Source organism: Ammospiza nelsoni, chromosome 13, assembly GCF_027579445.1.
Source record: "Ammospiza nelsoni isolate bAmmNel1 chromosome 13, bAmmNel1.pri, whole genome shotgun sequence".
NCBI lineage: Eukaryota > Metazoa > Chordata > Aves > Passeriformes > Passerellidae > Ammospiza > Ammospiza nelsoni.
Window position 1 is genome coordinate 7,714,905 of NC_080645.1, and position 15,823 is coordinate 7,730,727.

The 15,823-nt window shown below is 40.7% G+C and overlaps 1 protein-coding gene across 1 annotated transcript in view; it reads right to left on the bottom strand.

Annotated features, from left to right (window-relative positions):
- ZNF536 (zinc finger protein 536) overlaps positions 1-15,823 on the bottom strand; it is a 331,239-nt gene that overhangs the window by 291,098 nt on the left and 24,318 nt on the right. The gene's annotated exons all lie outside the window — the stretch shown is intronic.

Consider the following 15,823-nt stretch of genomic DNA (forward strand, 5'->3'; position numbering starts at 1 on the left):
GCAGGAGCTCCACAGGGCTGCAGTTGTGCTGTCCTCCAGCAGTGACACCCTGGGGGCAGAACTCTGCCCACTGCCATAGTGGGGTCCCCAGAGACACAGGAGGAGGGACCAGGGGCATCCCAGGGCATCAGCCCCTGTGAGAGCAGCTGCTGCCCTCCTGCCCCAGTTCTGCAGAGCAAGGGGGGCTCCAGTAGCTGCTGCAAGTGCCAGAGCCCAGGGACAGTGTCTGCCACCTGGGGTGGCCCAGGGCCTGGCACAGACCTCCCCTGGAATACACCCCAGTCCAGCTGGCACCCTTGGCCCACTCTGTGGCTGCAGAGCAGCACCCACACCCCAAATCCCTGCCCTGATCTGTGCTGACACTGCCCACAAACACCCAGGCACTGGCTTGTCTGTACTTGGGCTTCTTCTCTTGGAAGGAGTTGTTTGGGGTGTAAAAAGCCAGCTCAGACAACTGCCCACTCAGTTCCAATGCATGTGCTTCAAAAGGGCCAACTTACTTTCCACCTCTAAGAAAACTAACTTAGCTCAGAGGAAAATTGGATACCTGTGCTCAGTTCCTGTTGGTGTTCTGGATGCACAGGATGAACAGACATTTGTGGCAATCTGATTGAGTTGTAAGAAAGCATTATGAATTTAAAGTAGTACAAAGAAATGTTTCCATCACCTCCGTGCCTATACCATGACACATGCATCTTAATATATTACATAATAAAAAAGCCATGATGTTCTCAACCAATCAAATTATGCTACTGTCTCTTTAATAAACAAATCCATGTGCACATTAACAGTGTTGAAAATTCAATTTAAACTCTTTGTCTGTTGCTGCTTACTCTAAAGATGGTCTTTCTTAAACAACAGAGCACCAAGGAGTCGTTAGGGCTCTCTCTTCATTACTTCAAAAAACCAATCATTAGACACCAGAGTATATACGTAATTAGAAAATCACTTCCTTTGCAATCCAAGCTAAGTAGTTTACATACTGTAATTACAGGGACAAAATCAATTTTTAATCATTTCACTGATTGGGCTCATCAGCTCTGTGGGAACATTGTAACCTGCTTGTTGTGCAAAAGCAACATCTGGGCTAAAACAATTACCCTTTGTTTGCTACAATATTCCTTAAATCTTTTTGCTTGCATAAAAAAATGAAAACACGAAGACAAGATATTTCGATGTCTTTTTGTCCTTGATCAACATATATCCTAAAGTACTACTTGCAATGAGAGTTTAATGTTCCTCAGAATTTACAGTTAAACAGTACACTTCCAAGGAATGTATTTTTTCAGGGAGATAAAAGTATCTGATTGTTTTAAAGAACCATTCAGCTGGCTAATTGTTCCATAGCTAACACATGGTATTCAAACAACCCACACATTACAAAAGCTCATCTGGATAATAATGGGCAACTATTATTGCAATGGTTTACACTTTTCTAATACAAATGAATGGATTTTATCAAAATTTGAAAAAAAATCTAAGAAGCTGGGTATGTGTGAAAAATAGATGGTATGAATTGGCAAGGCAAGGCTAAGCATTTTGTTCTCTTAATAGGAAATGACCTCATTTACACTGGAGTAATAATTAGTACTGCTTCACTGACAGTTAAGAAAAAAAAGTTTCACAGTATAATAAGGCAGCATCTCCTTTGTTAAGATCTACATTGATTATTAACCCTTGCCAAGAAAACCCAGATTTAACTCTGTGCTATATGTGCATGTGGTTTGGGGCTTTTTCCAGGCAAAAATTAAGAGGAGGGAGGGGAAAAGAAAAAAAAGAGAGAGCACAAGCTAGAACTAAGGCAGGATCCCAAGCTGCACCCACTAAAGCCAGCAGCTGCTGCAGGGATGGTATCAGAGTGCACAGGATGGGATGTCAGGGATGGCTAAGTGAGGATACTGATGTCTGAAATATTTAATAATAACTGCTAGAGAATGCATTCAGTTTTGCCTGGACTGGGAAGCAAGTGTGCAGCAGGCTTGTTCTGTGCTGCAGATTTGGGAATTCTGAGCTACCTGCTGAGGTCCCTCATGGACCCCCCAATAGAGGAACCACCTCTGCTGTCACCATTCCTCCTCCCTGCCAGAGTTCCCAGTCCTGGGGACATGCAGGAGCAGGGCAAGGTCACTCTGTGCCCCTGTCCATGTCCCAGACCTTGGGGCACTCAGGGCCCTGAGCTCTTCCCTGGCCAGCTCTGGGGAAGATGCTGTGCCAGCAAATGGAGTGGGTGGGAGTCCTGCAGCCACCCAGAGATCAGGAGTACCACAGACAATGGCAGCCCCAGCTCCTCACACATCCCTGTCAAAGGAACTCTGTTTCTGAATAATTTACGCAACATTTAGGTGAAAATATTTTGTATTTTATTCAGTAGATGCATTTTTTTTTATAATGAGGCCCTCATTAAAACCAATATGTGTGTCATGTTGTCAGGCAAATATATGTTAAAATGTCACTTTGAATATGAAATAATACATTTTTAGGGGCTTGACTCATTAAAGAAAAATATAAGCAAAAGAAAATTTCTCTGGGTAAGCCTTTAAGAGCTGGGTGGGAAATATTTTCCTGTCCTGCAAAAAGTTTGAGATTTTTTTTTTTTTTTCACCCACCCTCTACATTTCAGAGAGATCACAATCCATTTCAGAGAGATCGCAATCACATTCCCTGAAAATGAAAGTTGAGTAAACCAGCAGGACACCCCCCATCACTCTCCTTTGCCTCTGCACCCACAGGGCAGCAGGAGCACAGCAAGGCTGAGGCTCTGGGCTAGCAGGGCTCACTCCTCAACTGCACACAGCCTGCAGCCTCCGCCACTGTCCCTGGAGCTGCTCCTCTTCAGGAACAGCACTCACTGGCCAGGAAAAAACACCTCTATATGCCAAAAAGGCAGATGAGGGCTTCAGCCATGCCTGAACAGCTCCTCAGAGAGCATAGGTCCTGCCCCCTCACTGCATTTCAGGAAATTCTGTCCAAATCCATCCATTCCTGAATAAAAGCAGTCAAAACTGGCATGTTCCAAGTCAACAATTTTGCCAGAGATCTGCCAGTCAAGACCAACCACAATCCAAATTTACTTGTGTTTAAGCAGACACAACTCCTCTGAAGTGATCTGCACCTACCTGCTTAGTCTGTAGACACAGCCCAAAGATGTCAGAGCAAGCAGTAAAAAGTAAAACACAAGTAAAAAAGCAAAAGTATGGCCCTTGCAGGTCTGCAATAAACACTGCCATATCAACACTGAAATAGCCACAGTTATTTTCTTCTGCTGTCCAGATGTTGCAAAGGAATACAACAGCTGTGTTTGGGCAGTGCAGGCCCACCTCACCTGTCCTTCATCCCTCCCCTTAATCCTCCCCCAACCTGCAGGACAAGCCCTTTGGGTCAAGCCTAAGAGGGGCTACTGAGAGCAGCCCCCCAGCAAAACAACTGCCCCAAAAGCCTCCACAACAATTAATTTATTCCTGATAAAAGCATTATTTCATGAGGGCTGGTATCTGAAAACCACTGACAAACAGTAGAGCATGTACCACTTACAAACAGTAGAGCATTTTTTCCAACATGTACACAAAGATTCAGGGCAGGACCAGCCTACAGCAGCAATCCAGCCTCAAAACATTCAGGGGGCCAGTTCCTCAGCCACTTAATAGAAAACCCTCAAAATGAACAACCTTAGATTCTTCCTCAGATCCTCAGGACTGTTTCATGGTTTGCCTCTGCACTTCTATGGCTTTTATGTGCAATTAATAACAAAAGTTAAAGGGTTTGCAGGCCTAAGCCCTTTTAACTGCTGAAAAGATTTGAACTATTTTTTCACTTGTGTTCATTTAAGGGTGTCACCTGCAGGATTTTGGTATGGAACAGTAAGGGGAAAATCAAAATCTCCAATTCTGGGGCATCTCAGAAGCACCTCTTTTGGGAATAGATATGTGCCAAATGACAAAAGGCAATTTCATTGCGTATGTAGTTCCATGGGAGTGCCCCAAATGATAACATAAACAAAATTTGTAGCAATTAAAAAATAAAAAAAAAAACAAACAAGAAAAAAACCCCCCATACAATAACCTGGTCAGGTGTTAAGGGAGTGCTGGAGTGTAGAAGAGTTGTTAAGGTGTTGGAGCCAAATTGCCACCAGGAGCAACAACTATCCACTCATACACAACTCAATTCTACTTCTAGAAAAAAAATCATCAATTCACAGCTTTAAAGAGAAGAAAATATAAAATACTTATGAAATGATACCTTAGGAAAATGCATTTTTCATTCCTAACTATCTAGTTAGTGCATCAAATTACAAAACACCATCTGAGGCAGTTTTCACCAAATCACATACGAGGACATTTCATGAGTGTTACTGCTCTCATCACAGTCTAGTAGAGAAAGAAAGAGGGAGTTTGTTTATAGATTCTTTCTTGTTTGTTTTACATTCTCTATGTAGAAAAAAAATCCAATAACCCGCAAAAAGATGTAGGTCAAATGTTCTCATCTCAAATCTTCCTTGATAAGTAGCGATTTAAGAAGTCTATATAAAAATGTGTTATTCCCTTTCAGCTCATAGGAAAAAATGTTTCAGAAATAGCACATAAAAAAATATTCAATGTCACTAAAACTGGAATAGAAAATGTTTTATAGATTAACAAACATTGTAATGAATTTGCACAACCTTAACTGACTGTATACATAGCATAATGAAATGGTCTACATCCTTTCAAAGAAAAATTAGGTATTCCAGCACATAGCTTTAGAAAAGCATTGTTCAGAAAAACCTGCATTTTTTCCCAGCTACCATGTAATTTGTGAGATGCATTTTTAAATGATCTGCAACTGCAGCAGGCTTCATCAGTCAGATGATACAGATAGATAATTCACCAAACTGTCACATGATCTTCCATCAGTCTAAAAGATGTGAATATATTGCCACAAGCTTTGGGAATAATGGGTGCACCTGTTTACAGTGTCACCTCTGTTTGCTAATTGTCTCCTTGAGCTACATTTTACTTCTAATGCATTTATTTTTGACAGGCAGTGTCTATTTAGAAATCACATTACTTCAAGTGCAATTGTTCTTTTGTCTATCAAGTAAATGAAGTGTTGTTATACAGATTTCAGGTTCTGATTAGTGAAGTATCAGCACACCACAAAGGTCAATCAGTTATTTACCTGAAGTAATAGAAGTATGACAGGCCTCCTAGATATCCTCTAGATCATGGTATAGCTCATGTTAGTATCAATATTTTGTACTTGAAACAGCTATACATACACCTTGGTTTGCGTGTATATACATTACATAAATGTATTAAATGTTCTAAAATAGAGTATTGCATATTCCCTGAAGAACATAAGGACAGAAGCACTCAAGTGGAAAATATCAATGTCAGTGCAAACCCAACTCTTCTTCCCCAGTATTTCAAGTTAAGTCAAAGATAATGGTGATAACCAAGGTGTCGGTCTCACAAATATTTTTCAATTTTTTATGCACATAAGCTGTCACACCAAGAAAACTAATGCTTTAAAAACACTTTATTTCATTGTGCTTCCTGCTTTTTATATAACAGTGAAGCGAAATTTATTTAAGGTTACTTGCATTAGCTTCAACTAATAAGATGCCATAAGAAATTAAGATGAGCCACTTGAGGTCTAAGAAATACCACAGGGGATTTTTATTCACACCCATATCCTCATGTCTGCAATGTTATCAACATTCAGTTAAATAACATGTCTCAATAAGTACAAAACCATGTCTTTATCTATATATATAGTAACATATTCAAGTAGAACTATAGTATCAAACAGGAAATTTTGAAAATCTAAATCAGCACATTGATCACAGCCACTTCACTGCATATATATTGATCCTATACACACACACACAAAAAAAAAGAAGACATTTTAACTGTTTATTAGCAAGGTGGAAAATAGTATCACTGTAGGGAAAGCAGTGGCTTGTCAAAGCCTCATTATTTCCCTTGTCCCTCTATCCAAGTTCCACATCCCACACTCTGCTCTGCCATGCAAAGACACAAAGAAGCAGGAGAGCAAAATAATTTTCTAAAACTAAGGCAAGGTCCAAGGCTGAAAACTGCCCATCCTCAGGAGGGTCTGGGCACAGCAATCTCAGGGACTTGCCAGGGATTCCCAGCCACCATTGCTGTGTCACCAGTTTGCCAAAAGAAGCGCAGACAGAAAGCCACACATGCCTTAAGTCACATTCTAAATTGGCTCCCTGGAGCATTTCTACCTTGTTCACTAAAGCACAGGGTATGTTTTCACAGTGTTTAGCATATGCTATGTAACCTGAGCAGGACTTGTATTGTTCCAGTAGTTGTTTTTCTAAAGTATGTTCCCATCAGGACCATAATTACATGCAAAATCTAGAGTTAGAGCCATTCATAAAGTCACTTTAAATTTCCCCCAATACTTTCAAGCAAGATTAGGGCACATCTTTAAACAGAATATGGAAGAAGTCACAAATCTTGAGCACAGGTAGAAACCAATGATAAAAGTTCAAATTACTCCAGGTAACTTTATGTATTCCACGACTCAAAATGCTATAGGGAAATGTCCCCTGATGTATTTTGAAGAGCAGTGTATTTTTCAGGTGTTTCTGCAAGTGTAAGCACAATTTAGATAGAGCTAATCGTTCATGAGTATGATATACACCTGTACTTATGACTAAAGCTTCTGGAAACTTGAGTCTGAAGTTTTCAAACCACACATCTCCTGCAGCTCCTAAGGCTAAAAATCACAAGTGCCACACACTTAGCAGCAGCAGGATTGAGCCTGATGCCTGTGAGAGGCAATGGACATGGAATTGCCATTTCCTTGCTGGCCCAACATCTCATTGGGAACATGTGTCTCCTACCAGAGCCTGATGTTGCAGAAAAGAGATCATTTATGTGGAAAGTGTACAGATTTATTGAATAATTTTACACCTACCCCAGAAGTTATTGTTTTGTTTTACACAACAGCAAGCAATCTTTAGGTTATCATTTTGCATTCAGAGAAGAGGATACTTCCAGCATACAAGCAGCAATGAAGCTGCTTGCCTGAGACTGAATCCTGCCAAGCACTTTTTTTGCACACAAACAGTCTTCTTGAAATCAATGAGATTTCTTGAGTGAGCTCTTCACACAAGTAAAAGGATCAGGTCCTCAAACAGCAGAAAGTACAGACAGCCATGTTGACATAAAGCATCCAACAGGAGGAGGTGTCAGCCATGGACTGAAGCATAGTCACCTACCACACATGGTTAATGAGAAGTGACAGGTCAAATCCAGGTGAAATATAAAGAGGGGCACTTTCCTGCCTGGAACAAAACCTGTTACAGAGGTCTAAGCTGTGCTTTGGTGTGATATCAGGTAGTTGCAATGCAATTAACCATCATGCAATGAATTGCCAAAGCTTACCAGCATGATGATCACCAAAACAACACAGCAAACACCCTAGAGACACAGCAAAAACACAACCATCTACCTTCCAGTACCTACAACTAGACCACAGGAGACTGTCCAGCCCTGGAGACCAGAGGAGAGATTCAGCACAATGCCATGAAAAGGCATCCAGGATGTGAAATCCTGGGATTTTATGTACACATGCCTGGGAGCTTTCCAAAAACACCAAGGCACTGTTTTGCTGAATACCCTGGCTTCTAACACAGTTCACCTGCATGTCTCCCAGACAGCAGCAACATGGGCATGAGCATCTCACCTGTCAGACCCTTTTCCCTTCTTCCTTCCCCCTGCAAACACCTCACAGCACTGCTGGAGACCCAGCCAGCCTCTGACCCTACTTTACCTCAACTTCTGAACCTCTCCCTAATTGACATTTAATTCTGTTTCAGTCGCTGCCTTTCTCTTTTCTTTAATATATATTTTAACACTGGAAGGAAGAGTGGGTGAGGACACAGCTCTTTCCAAGCAGAACTAATCCTCCTTTGAGGACGGACAAACCCCACACAGCCCTCGAATCCCAACAGCAAGAGGCTCTACTTAGCTGGGGAGGCTGCACATCTCAGCAGGTTGTAAAACAAGGATAAACAACAAATTATAACTTAGAGGCAACTTCCGTTCTCCCCCTGCAGCCGGGGATGTGCGAGACTGGCCCTGAGCGCGTGGGGAAGCGCGGGGAGCACATTTGCACCAGCAGAGTTGGGAGAGAAGGAGGGGAGCACGTGGGTGGTAGCAATTTAAAAAGCAGCTGTGTGTATGTTTTTCCCAGTTAGACTGTGAAATCACAAATGGTGGAATCAGCACTCTAAGCTTAAAACCACGTTAACCCACTTGGCTGGGTTTTATTGTTAACTTTGCGTCTACATTTTCCCCTTAGTTTTATAAAGAACACAGAAGGATTCCTCATCCCAGCCACCTCCTCTTATTAATAAGAGGATAAAATGTTGCTAAATATTTCTAACGTAGCAATAAAAGGGTGAAGAATTAGAAAGTATTATAGAACAGGACATTTGTGGCCAGAGCCTTTGGAACATTCATACTGTTACCATGTACTTTCTCTAAGTAATCAGGAATGTATTGGTATTTTTAAATTATGTATCTCTAATAACACAAAAGTACTTAAGAACAGAAATAGACAGTAATGGAAAATGCAGTCAACTGTTGACAACATATAGAATTTCAGAAAATAATTTACAGAGAACAGCACAGCAGATGAGTCAAAATTTTCTCAAAAATATTTCTAGCCTCCGATAGTCCAATGTAATTCATTTTCTATCTCTGTTCATTAATCATTGTTAAAATTAGTGATCCATTTCTTCCACTCTGCCATCTGCACTCAGCTTCGTAACAAACATGACACCTTCCTGCATAATAAAACCTGACAACTACGAGGATGCATTTCCAAATAGCTTTCTGCATATTTGCACCTCTATAACTGATTCCGTTGTCAGACAAAAGTGGATTATTTAACCAGAGTTCTTTCTTTATCAATTCAGTACACAGACGTGTGCTTGTGAGGGAGTGCATGCATGTGTGTATATAAAATGATCAAGTAAAAATCACTTAATTTGAATTAAAAACAAAATATACCAGTTATCTTTGAATTTTCATGGTAGGTAAAATTGATCATATATATGTATGTTAGTTTTAATCTCCTACTATAATGCTTAAGGATGTAGCATTTGGATAGGCTTCATCTTGTAAAGTTTGCATACACTAGAATTATCCTGACACTCCAATTTCCTCCAAAAGAAAAAAAAAAAAAATCACATCCAGCTCAGTTTTGTTTCCCAGCCTTTGATCACTGACAATTTCAAATAAATATTTTTAAGATAAGATGAAATATCCAAGCAATGAGAAGATATAAAAAAGTGCATAGATAAATAATTAAAATTCAGGATGTCATTTCCATCCTGTTCAGGCTAGCCTCTAATCTCCTGGTGACAGACAGGGGACCAGAGAACAGGGTTTGGTTCTTGGTCTCTTTCCATTCCATCAACAGACTTGGAAAGCCATGGCAGCAGGGCATCTGAGTGGTCCCTCAGTAAACACTAATTACACTTAGATCCCACTGATTAACAGAAGCTGCAGTCCTCAGCACACTGAAAATCAGGCTAATGGTGGCAGCATTAGGTCATCCACATGCAAGTCAACGTGAACCTGCCACCAGCTGTGAGGAATCTGGTGCCCCATTCACTGCTCAGTTTTGGGAGCAGAGCTGGGCAGCCCTGAGAGCCTCCATCCACTCCTGCTCCAGACCTGGAGGGTGCACTGAGAGCACAAAACTGCACACCAGCGTCCTCTGGAGCTAAAGCAGTTACCAAAACCTTTAAAACACTTTCAATCAGACCCGAAAAGTACACTGATCTTTAACTGGAATTGGGAAAAAATCATCTTTCCCAACAGATTGTTCCATAGCAGCCTCAAACAGTTATAGCTACAAAAAGGTCTGCAGGTGCCCCATAACTGCAGCCAGAGTGACAAATACAGCATTCAAGATGGAAACTGTTCCTTCTTCATCAGTTTCCCCAATGCTAAGTTTTGAGTCATGGCCACCACAGTCACCAGCAGCCTCACACTTGTTCACCTGCAGGCCAGGTGAGCCCAGGGCCACCGAGCATCCCCCAGGCCCAGCACAGCTGCTGCACACACAGCTCCAATGCACCTCCAACAGCACACCCAGGGCTTGGGAACAGCACCAGGGGCTGACAGCACCCCTGGTAGGTTGCGCTGGGTTCAAGAGACCATGCTCATTGCCCAGGTTTGCCAGCTGACCCACTCACCAAACTGGGGCCCGCTGTCCCTCTTCCTGATGCCCCCAGTTCCCCTTATTAATGAGACACTGGCATTGTCTCCATTGCAACCCATTGACAAGAAAAGCTACAGGGCTTTCTACAGCACCACCCACCACAACTCCCATAAGCAAACTGTCTCAGTATAATTTAGTTAACACATCTTCTCTCAATGCCCCAGATTTCAACTCTGCACTACCCACCAGTATTATTCCTCTCTCTGATAAATTTGTGCTAGGAGCTGTCAGAGGAGAAAAGATCTTCCACTGCTAACATAATGAAAAACATATATGACAGAGTTTTTACATCATACATTTCTATGCAATAAGAGCATATATTCCAATGCTCCTTTTTGCAAAATATGAGGCAGAACTTGAGTATGAGCCCAAAGGGTCAAATCCAAATTGAAGCAACATCTTCAACATACATTATGAGAAGCAGCAGAACATTTGAAGAACAAAGGACCCAGTTCTGCCTTCAGATGTGTGCCTCCCCTTACACATGCACAACAGGCTTGAAGGAGACCAAAGTTTCTGCAAAAATTATTTCAGAAAGCTCAATAATTATTATCTTGAAGGAAGTATCAAAAAAATAAATAAATTGATCTATTTTTTGATACAACACTATCTAATACAACAGCAAATGTATGATAATTTTTTGGAAGAAAATCTGCATCTGACATGAAAGTGTCTGTTCAAAATTTAAACCAGATGTGATATAAAACAGCTGAAATCTAAATTTTGGGAAAAATCAAGATGCAGAAAAGATGTAGCAACTGACTTCTGCTGGATACGGCAAGGGTGAGAGAGCCCTGTTTTCAAGCATTTAGACTGGAACATCTTTAGGTACACAGAAACACTTTAGTAATACCAGTTGGTATTCTCTTTCTAAAATGTATTTTGTTTTGTCATCTAGGGTTTGTTGAGCTGGTGATTTTTTTTTGTTTGTGTTGTTTACTTATTTTTTTTCATTTTTTCTCCATCTGGAAATTGGCTGTCTAGCCTCTTTATGAATTTTCTGTATGCTTCTGTATAGCACTCAGTAAGCATTGAAGAACAACTACTAACTATTCCTTTTATTCTTCCCTTAAAAGAAAAAAAAAAAAAATCAAACAGGCATTGTCTCTATAGCTGCCTCTTTTGCCTTTTAGTTTCCTTTTTTCTTCACATGTCTGCATACTGACACATTCAATTTCAGGTTATCAGCACATCTGAATTACAGAATACTGATGGGGATAGAGGGCAGGCCTCTCTGGACTGATTAGCATCATTTAAGAAAGCATTCACTTGCTTGCTTCATTGGCTGCAGGGATTCCATGATGGGTGGCCTTTTAGCATTAGAAGTCAATATGGAGCAATCTCATTTGAATTAAATATGGACAAAAGAAAAGGTTTGATTGTGGTTATTCATAGCTAACCTTTTAATTTCACAAAGCTCTGAAATTTGGGAGTTTGTAAGCCCTAAAACTTAAATATACTTAGTTTTTCATTTCTTTTCAACTCCCTTCTCCTCTCCTCCTCCAGTTTTTATGTACTTTTTAATTTGTGCAAAACTTAAACCAGAAGCTTATTTCAAAAGAAATGTCTGGATGAATATTCAGGAAAACCTTTTAACCTAGTTAAACTTACACTGACTATAAAAGGAGGAATGCCTGATTCTAATCCATAAATGTATGTAAATCCACACTGAAAAACATATTTGTCTCTATCAGACTCATACTTGTTTCTGAATGGACCATAAATGCAGCCAAGTATTTCATTAACACAAATAATTATGTATGGCCAGTCATGACCTTCGTTAACAAGGGCCTAAGTCCACAGAAAGGTTGCAGTGATTTAAAGTACAGCAACAACATCTGATCACAGGGAAACAGATTTCTATGCTTTCATTAAAGTGAAATTACTCTATGAAACAATACATAAAATAGAAATAACAAGTTCCATCTAACCAGTAAAATCACAGAAATGTGTAACATCAAGCTGCAGAAATAGTTGGGGGAAAATAAGTAGAGCTTGAGTTTTCTAGAGAGATCAAAAGAAGTTAAGTGCAAAATTTGACTTCCAAGTAGATGAAAGCACAAAAAGTGTAGCCAACCTCTCTGAATATCTGATCCCTCTGCACTTGAAGACAGTGGGAGTTTTGCCATTAACTTCAATGGAAGCAAAATCAGACATTGAGAAATGAAGTGGAAATGGCTTTTGCTGAGCTGGGCTGACTGCCATGATATGGGATAAGCTCAGCCTATGAGGAACAGAGGATAAATATCACACTAGTAGCACAACTTGTCCCTTTTGCTGCCTATCCCAACAGACCAGGCTCAAATTGGAAATACATAGTTAACTCCAGTCCAGACAATTTCATCGATGTCCTGATGAAGGAGAAAAGTACTGAAAATCCCTCAGTGGGTATCTCATGGAAAAATATTCCAACAAATCATTCCTGTGTTGCAGACACCACTGAAGCTGGAATCCAGACCTGTTTGAAGCATTTCCATGGATCATGTTAAAGATTAAACCAACCCCTTAAAATGAGCACCAAAACACGACCTGCATTTAGACCTTCTAGTTGTTTTATGGAAGTTAAGCTTGGAATCATCCAAGGCACTCACAGAACTGCCCCTGAGCTCCTCAATATTTCAGTTGGTTTCTGCTGCTCTAATATAGAGCACCTAGAGGAAAGAGAACAGAGGCAGGGAATATGTTTCCTGAGGAAACATATGCATCCAACTTCTTCAAATGGTATGACCTCATTGTAGCACTCAATAGTTAAAACTCAGCTTTTCCAAGTTTCCCTTCTGTACCCAGTTTAACAAAAGAATTTTGATTTTAGTATTTTTTCAAACCAACCATCCCAGCCCTCTGCACTCTCTCACGCAGCATTATATCAACAGCATCCTTAGCATGCATTTTGTCCATTTTCAAATGGAATAAGTCTAAATAAAGAAACAAAAGCGCTTGGGAGCACTTTCACTGCAGCATAAGCATTCTGCAAAGGCCCTTCACAAATGTTTCCAATATGCTTCATACTGCAACCCAATGTGCAACTTCTAAACTACACCACCACAAGTAAGAAATTAGAAATGTTGAGGGCTATTGAACACTGAATTTTCACAGTGCATCTGCACAAAGTTATTTAGCACAGATGTTTCTGTAATTGTGATCCACTGGAAAAACTTAAAGTGTTCAATGGCCCTCACACTTCCACCTGCAGAGCAGTACTGGTCTAGTACAACTATGCTGAGCTGTAATGTGTAAAAAGCAGCAGCAGAGGCTGGATCTGACTTTGTAAGGATTTTCACAAATAGTGTTATTCTGCTTTGTTTGTGAAGGGGTGCCACGATTTTGGGTTTTTTCTTTTCGTTTACAAAAAGACCCACATATTAAAAAGGGGTGAAATAGATTTTACATGCCTGGCTTTGAACCTGGGAATCTCCCACAGTGCAACTAATTGCATTGCCAACAAGACACAGGAGTACACCCACAAGCAGCATAAAATGTAACTGTGAGGGGTGTGATGGTAAGTCTTTATAAATAATACATTCATCCCAAGGTGCACTTGTGTCTATGTTGTTAATGTAGGTATTTTTTCATTAGTAGCTGTAAAGATATCTGGGCAGGTGAACATCAATATGCCTCCAAAGACAATAAAAATTGGGAAGCAAGAGAACAGGATTTGTTTGTTAAGCAGAATGGTTAGAGAGACTCAGTTTGCACAAGAGCAAAAAGGAAGTGAAGCTCATTACATGACCCTGTCTCTCCTGTGCATTCACATGGCCTCAGAAATTTCCAGGACAGCATCACCCTATTCCAAGTGTCCACCAAAGAGTGTGTCTGAGAGACTGCAGAGCAGGCAATGTCTTCCTGCCCACAGGAAGGGCTGAGCAGAGCAGGCAGCACAAACCTGGTTAAAGAGCACTGGTAAGGACCAGTAACTTCAGCTAACCTCTCTTGCATATCCTCCCAAAAAAAAAAAGGATTATACAGATTCTTTTGGCTGAGAAAACAAGAGGAAATTGATTAGAGAAAAGATTATAGGCCCCATAAGGATAAGACAATTTTGATATTAAAAAAAAAATCTAAGAAGACTATCAACACACATTGGGTTGTAGAAGTCCATAAAAATGTAGTGATAAGTTGCTGGTTTTCAAAGCACAAATCCATAATGTGGACTCATATTTTGAGGCATAAAAAGTGAGGATAATGGCTAAGTTAGCATTTGAAAATTGGCTGCAGCAACCGCTAAATACATTTTTCAGAGCATATGAACAATAATATGACAATTGCTCCCAAATAGATAACCACTTTGTGCTGCTGTCCCACCAGATCTAACAAATGCATCCATGCCAGTGCCTCAGCAGGAGAGCAGCCAAGATCACTTAATTGCTCCAAGAATCTATATTTTTACCATTCTTGTTGCTAAGTCGTTCCTTATCTCATTTGCTACAACACACCTACCCATCTCCAGTTTTCTGTGGAGACCTACACTGTGATGTTTTACCCCCTCTCCATCCCTGCTTTCTTACTGGGGCATCTCTTTTTTGCCCATGTGCCTTCTTCCAAGTTTATGTCACTGACACCCACATCCACCTCCTACAAGTGTCCCCGCCTGAGCTTTGCACACCTGTCCGCACCTGGGACCACCTCTGCCAATTATGTTGGCAATTTAAGCTTGAATGGATCAAGTGGAACTTTATGTATCTTTCCTTTCAATCTGATGCCATTCCCCATTTTGTCACAGTTCATGTGCAATGCCATTTCCTTACCTCCTTCAGTGGCACTCCTTATTCTCTGTCTCAAATATTTCAAGTAATTCCCAAACCTTCTGCTTTTCCCCATGCCCTAGTTAAAGAAACAATCTCTTCTTTCTAAACAGAAGACTCTTTAACTTCTCCATCCTGACTGCTACTGCAACTACTTCTACTTACTCATTCCCCAAATACTCAGCTCCACCCCAGCACAGACAGCTGTTCCCTGAGTAGGCCCAAGTGTTCTGCAATAGAAACAATAAATAATTAAATGATAATGAGGAGACAGCATGCTGATAGAGGAGGTGGCACTACATCCTACAAGACAGCACCGAATCAGTGTGCCAAGATAATAGAGAGAAACCAGGCATCTATAAACTGAATTTTCATTTAATTCTGAAAAGCAGAATTCTGGTTGGCCATAACAAACATCTGACAGTAGTGCACAGAGCTTTGATTGTATTAAATTTACCACCCTGGGATACATTTTAAGGGATGTGTATAATGGGCTTTTGAAAATGGAACGCGGGGCCAGAAGCCCAAAGCCATGCAAGCCCTTGACCCTTATTCAGGCACCTAAATCCCACTAAAATGTAGCTCAAGCACCTCAAACCCCAAAAGGCCACACACTTCAGAAGATATAAGCCACAGGCATGTAGTTCCCTGAGACACTTTTGAAGTTGTAACCCCTGGTCAAATGCTATCTTAAACGCTACCATCCCACCACCTCAGCTCCCACAGCAATTTTATCTGGTTGATGTATTTATTCCTGTCCTCTTCTGCTACAGGCTGTAAAAATAGCTTTATTGTTCCACCTTAGAGGTGGGTGGCTGCTGCTCAGTAGG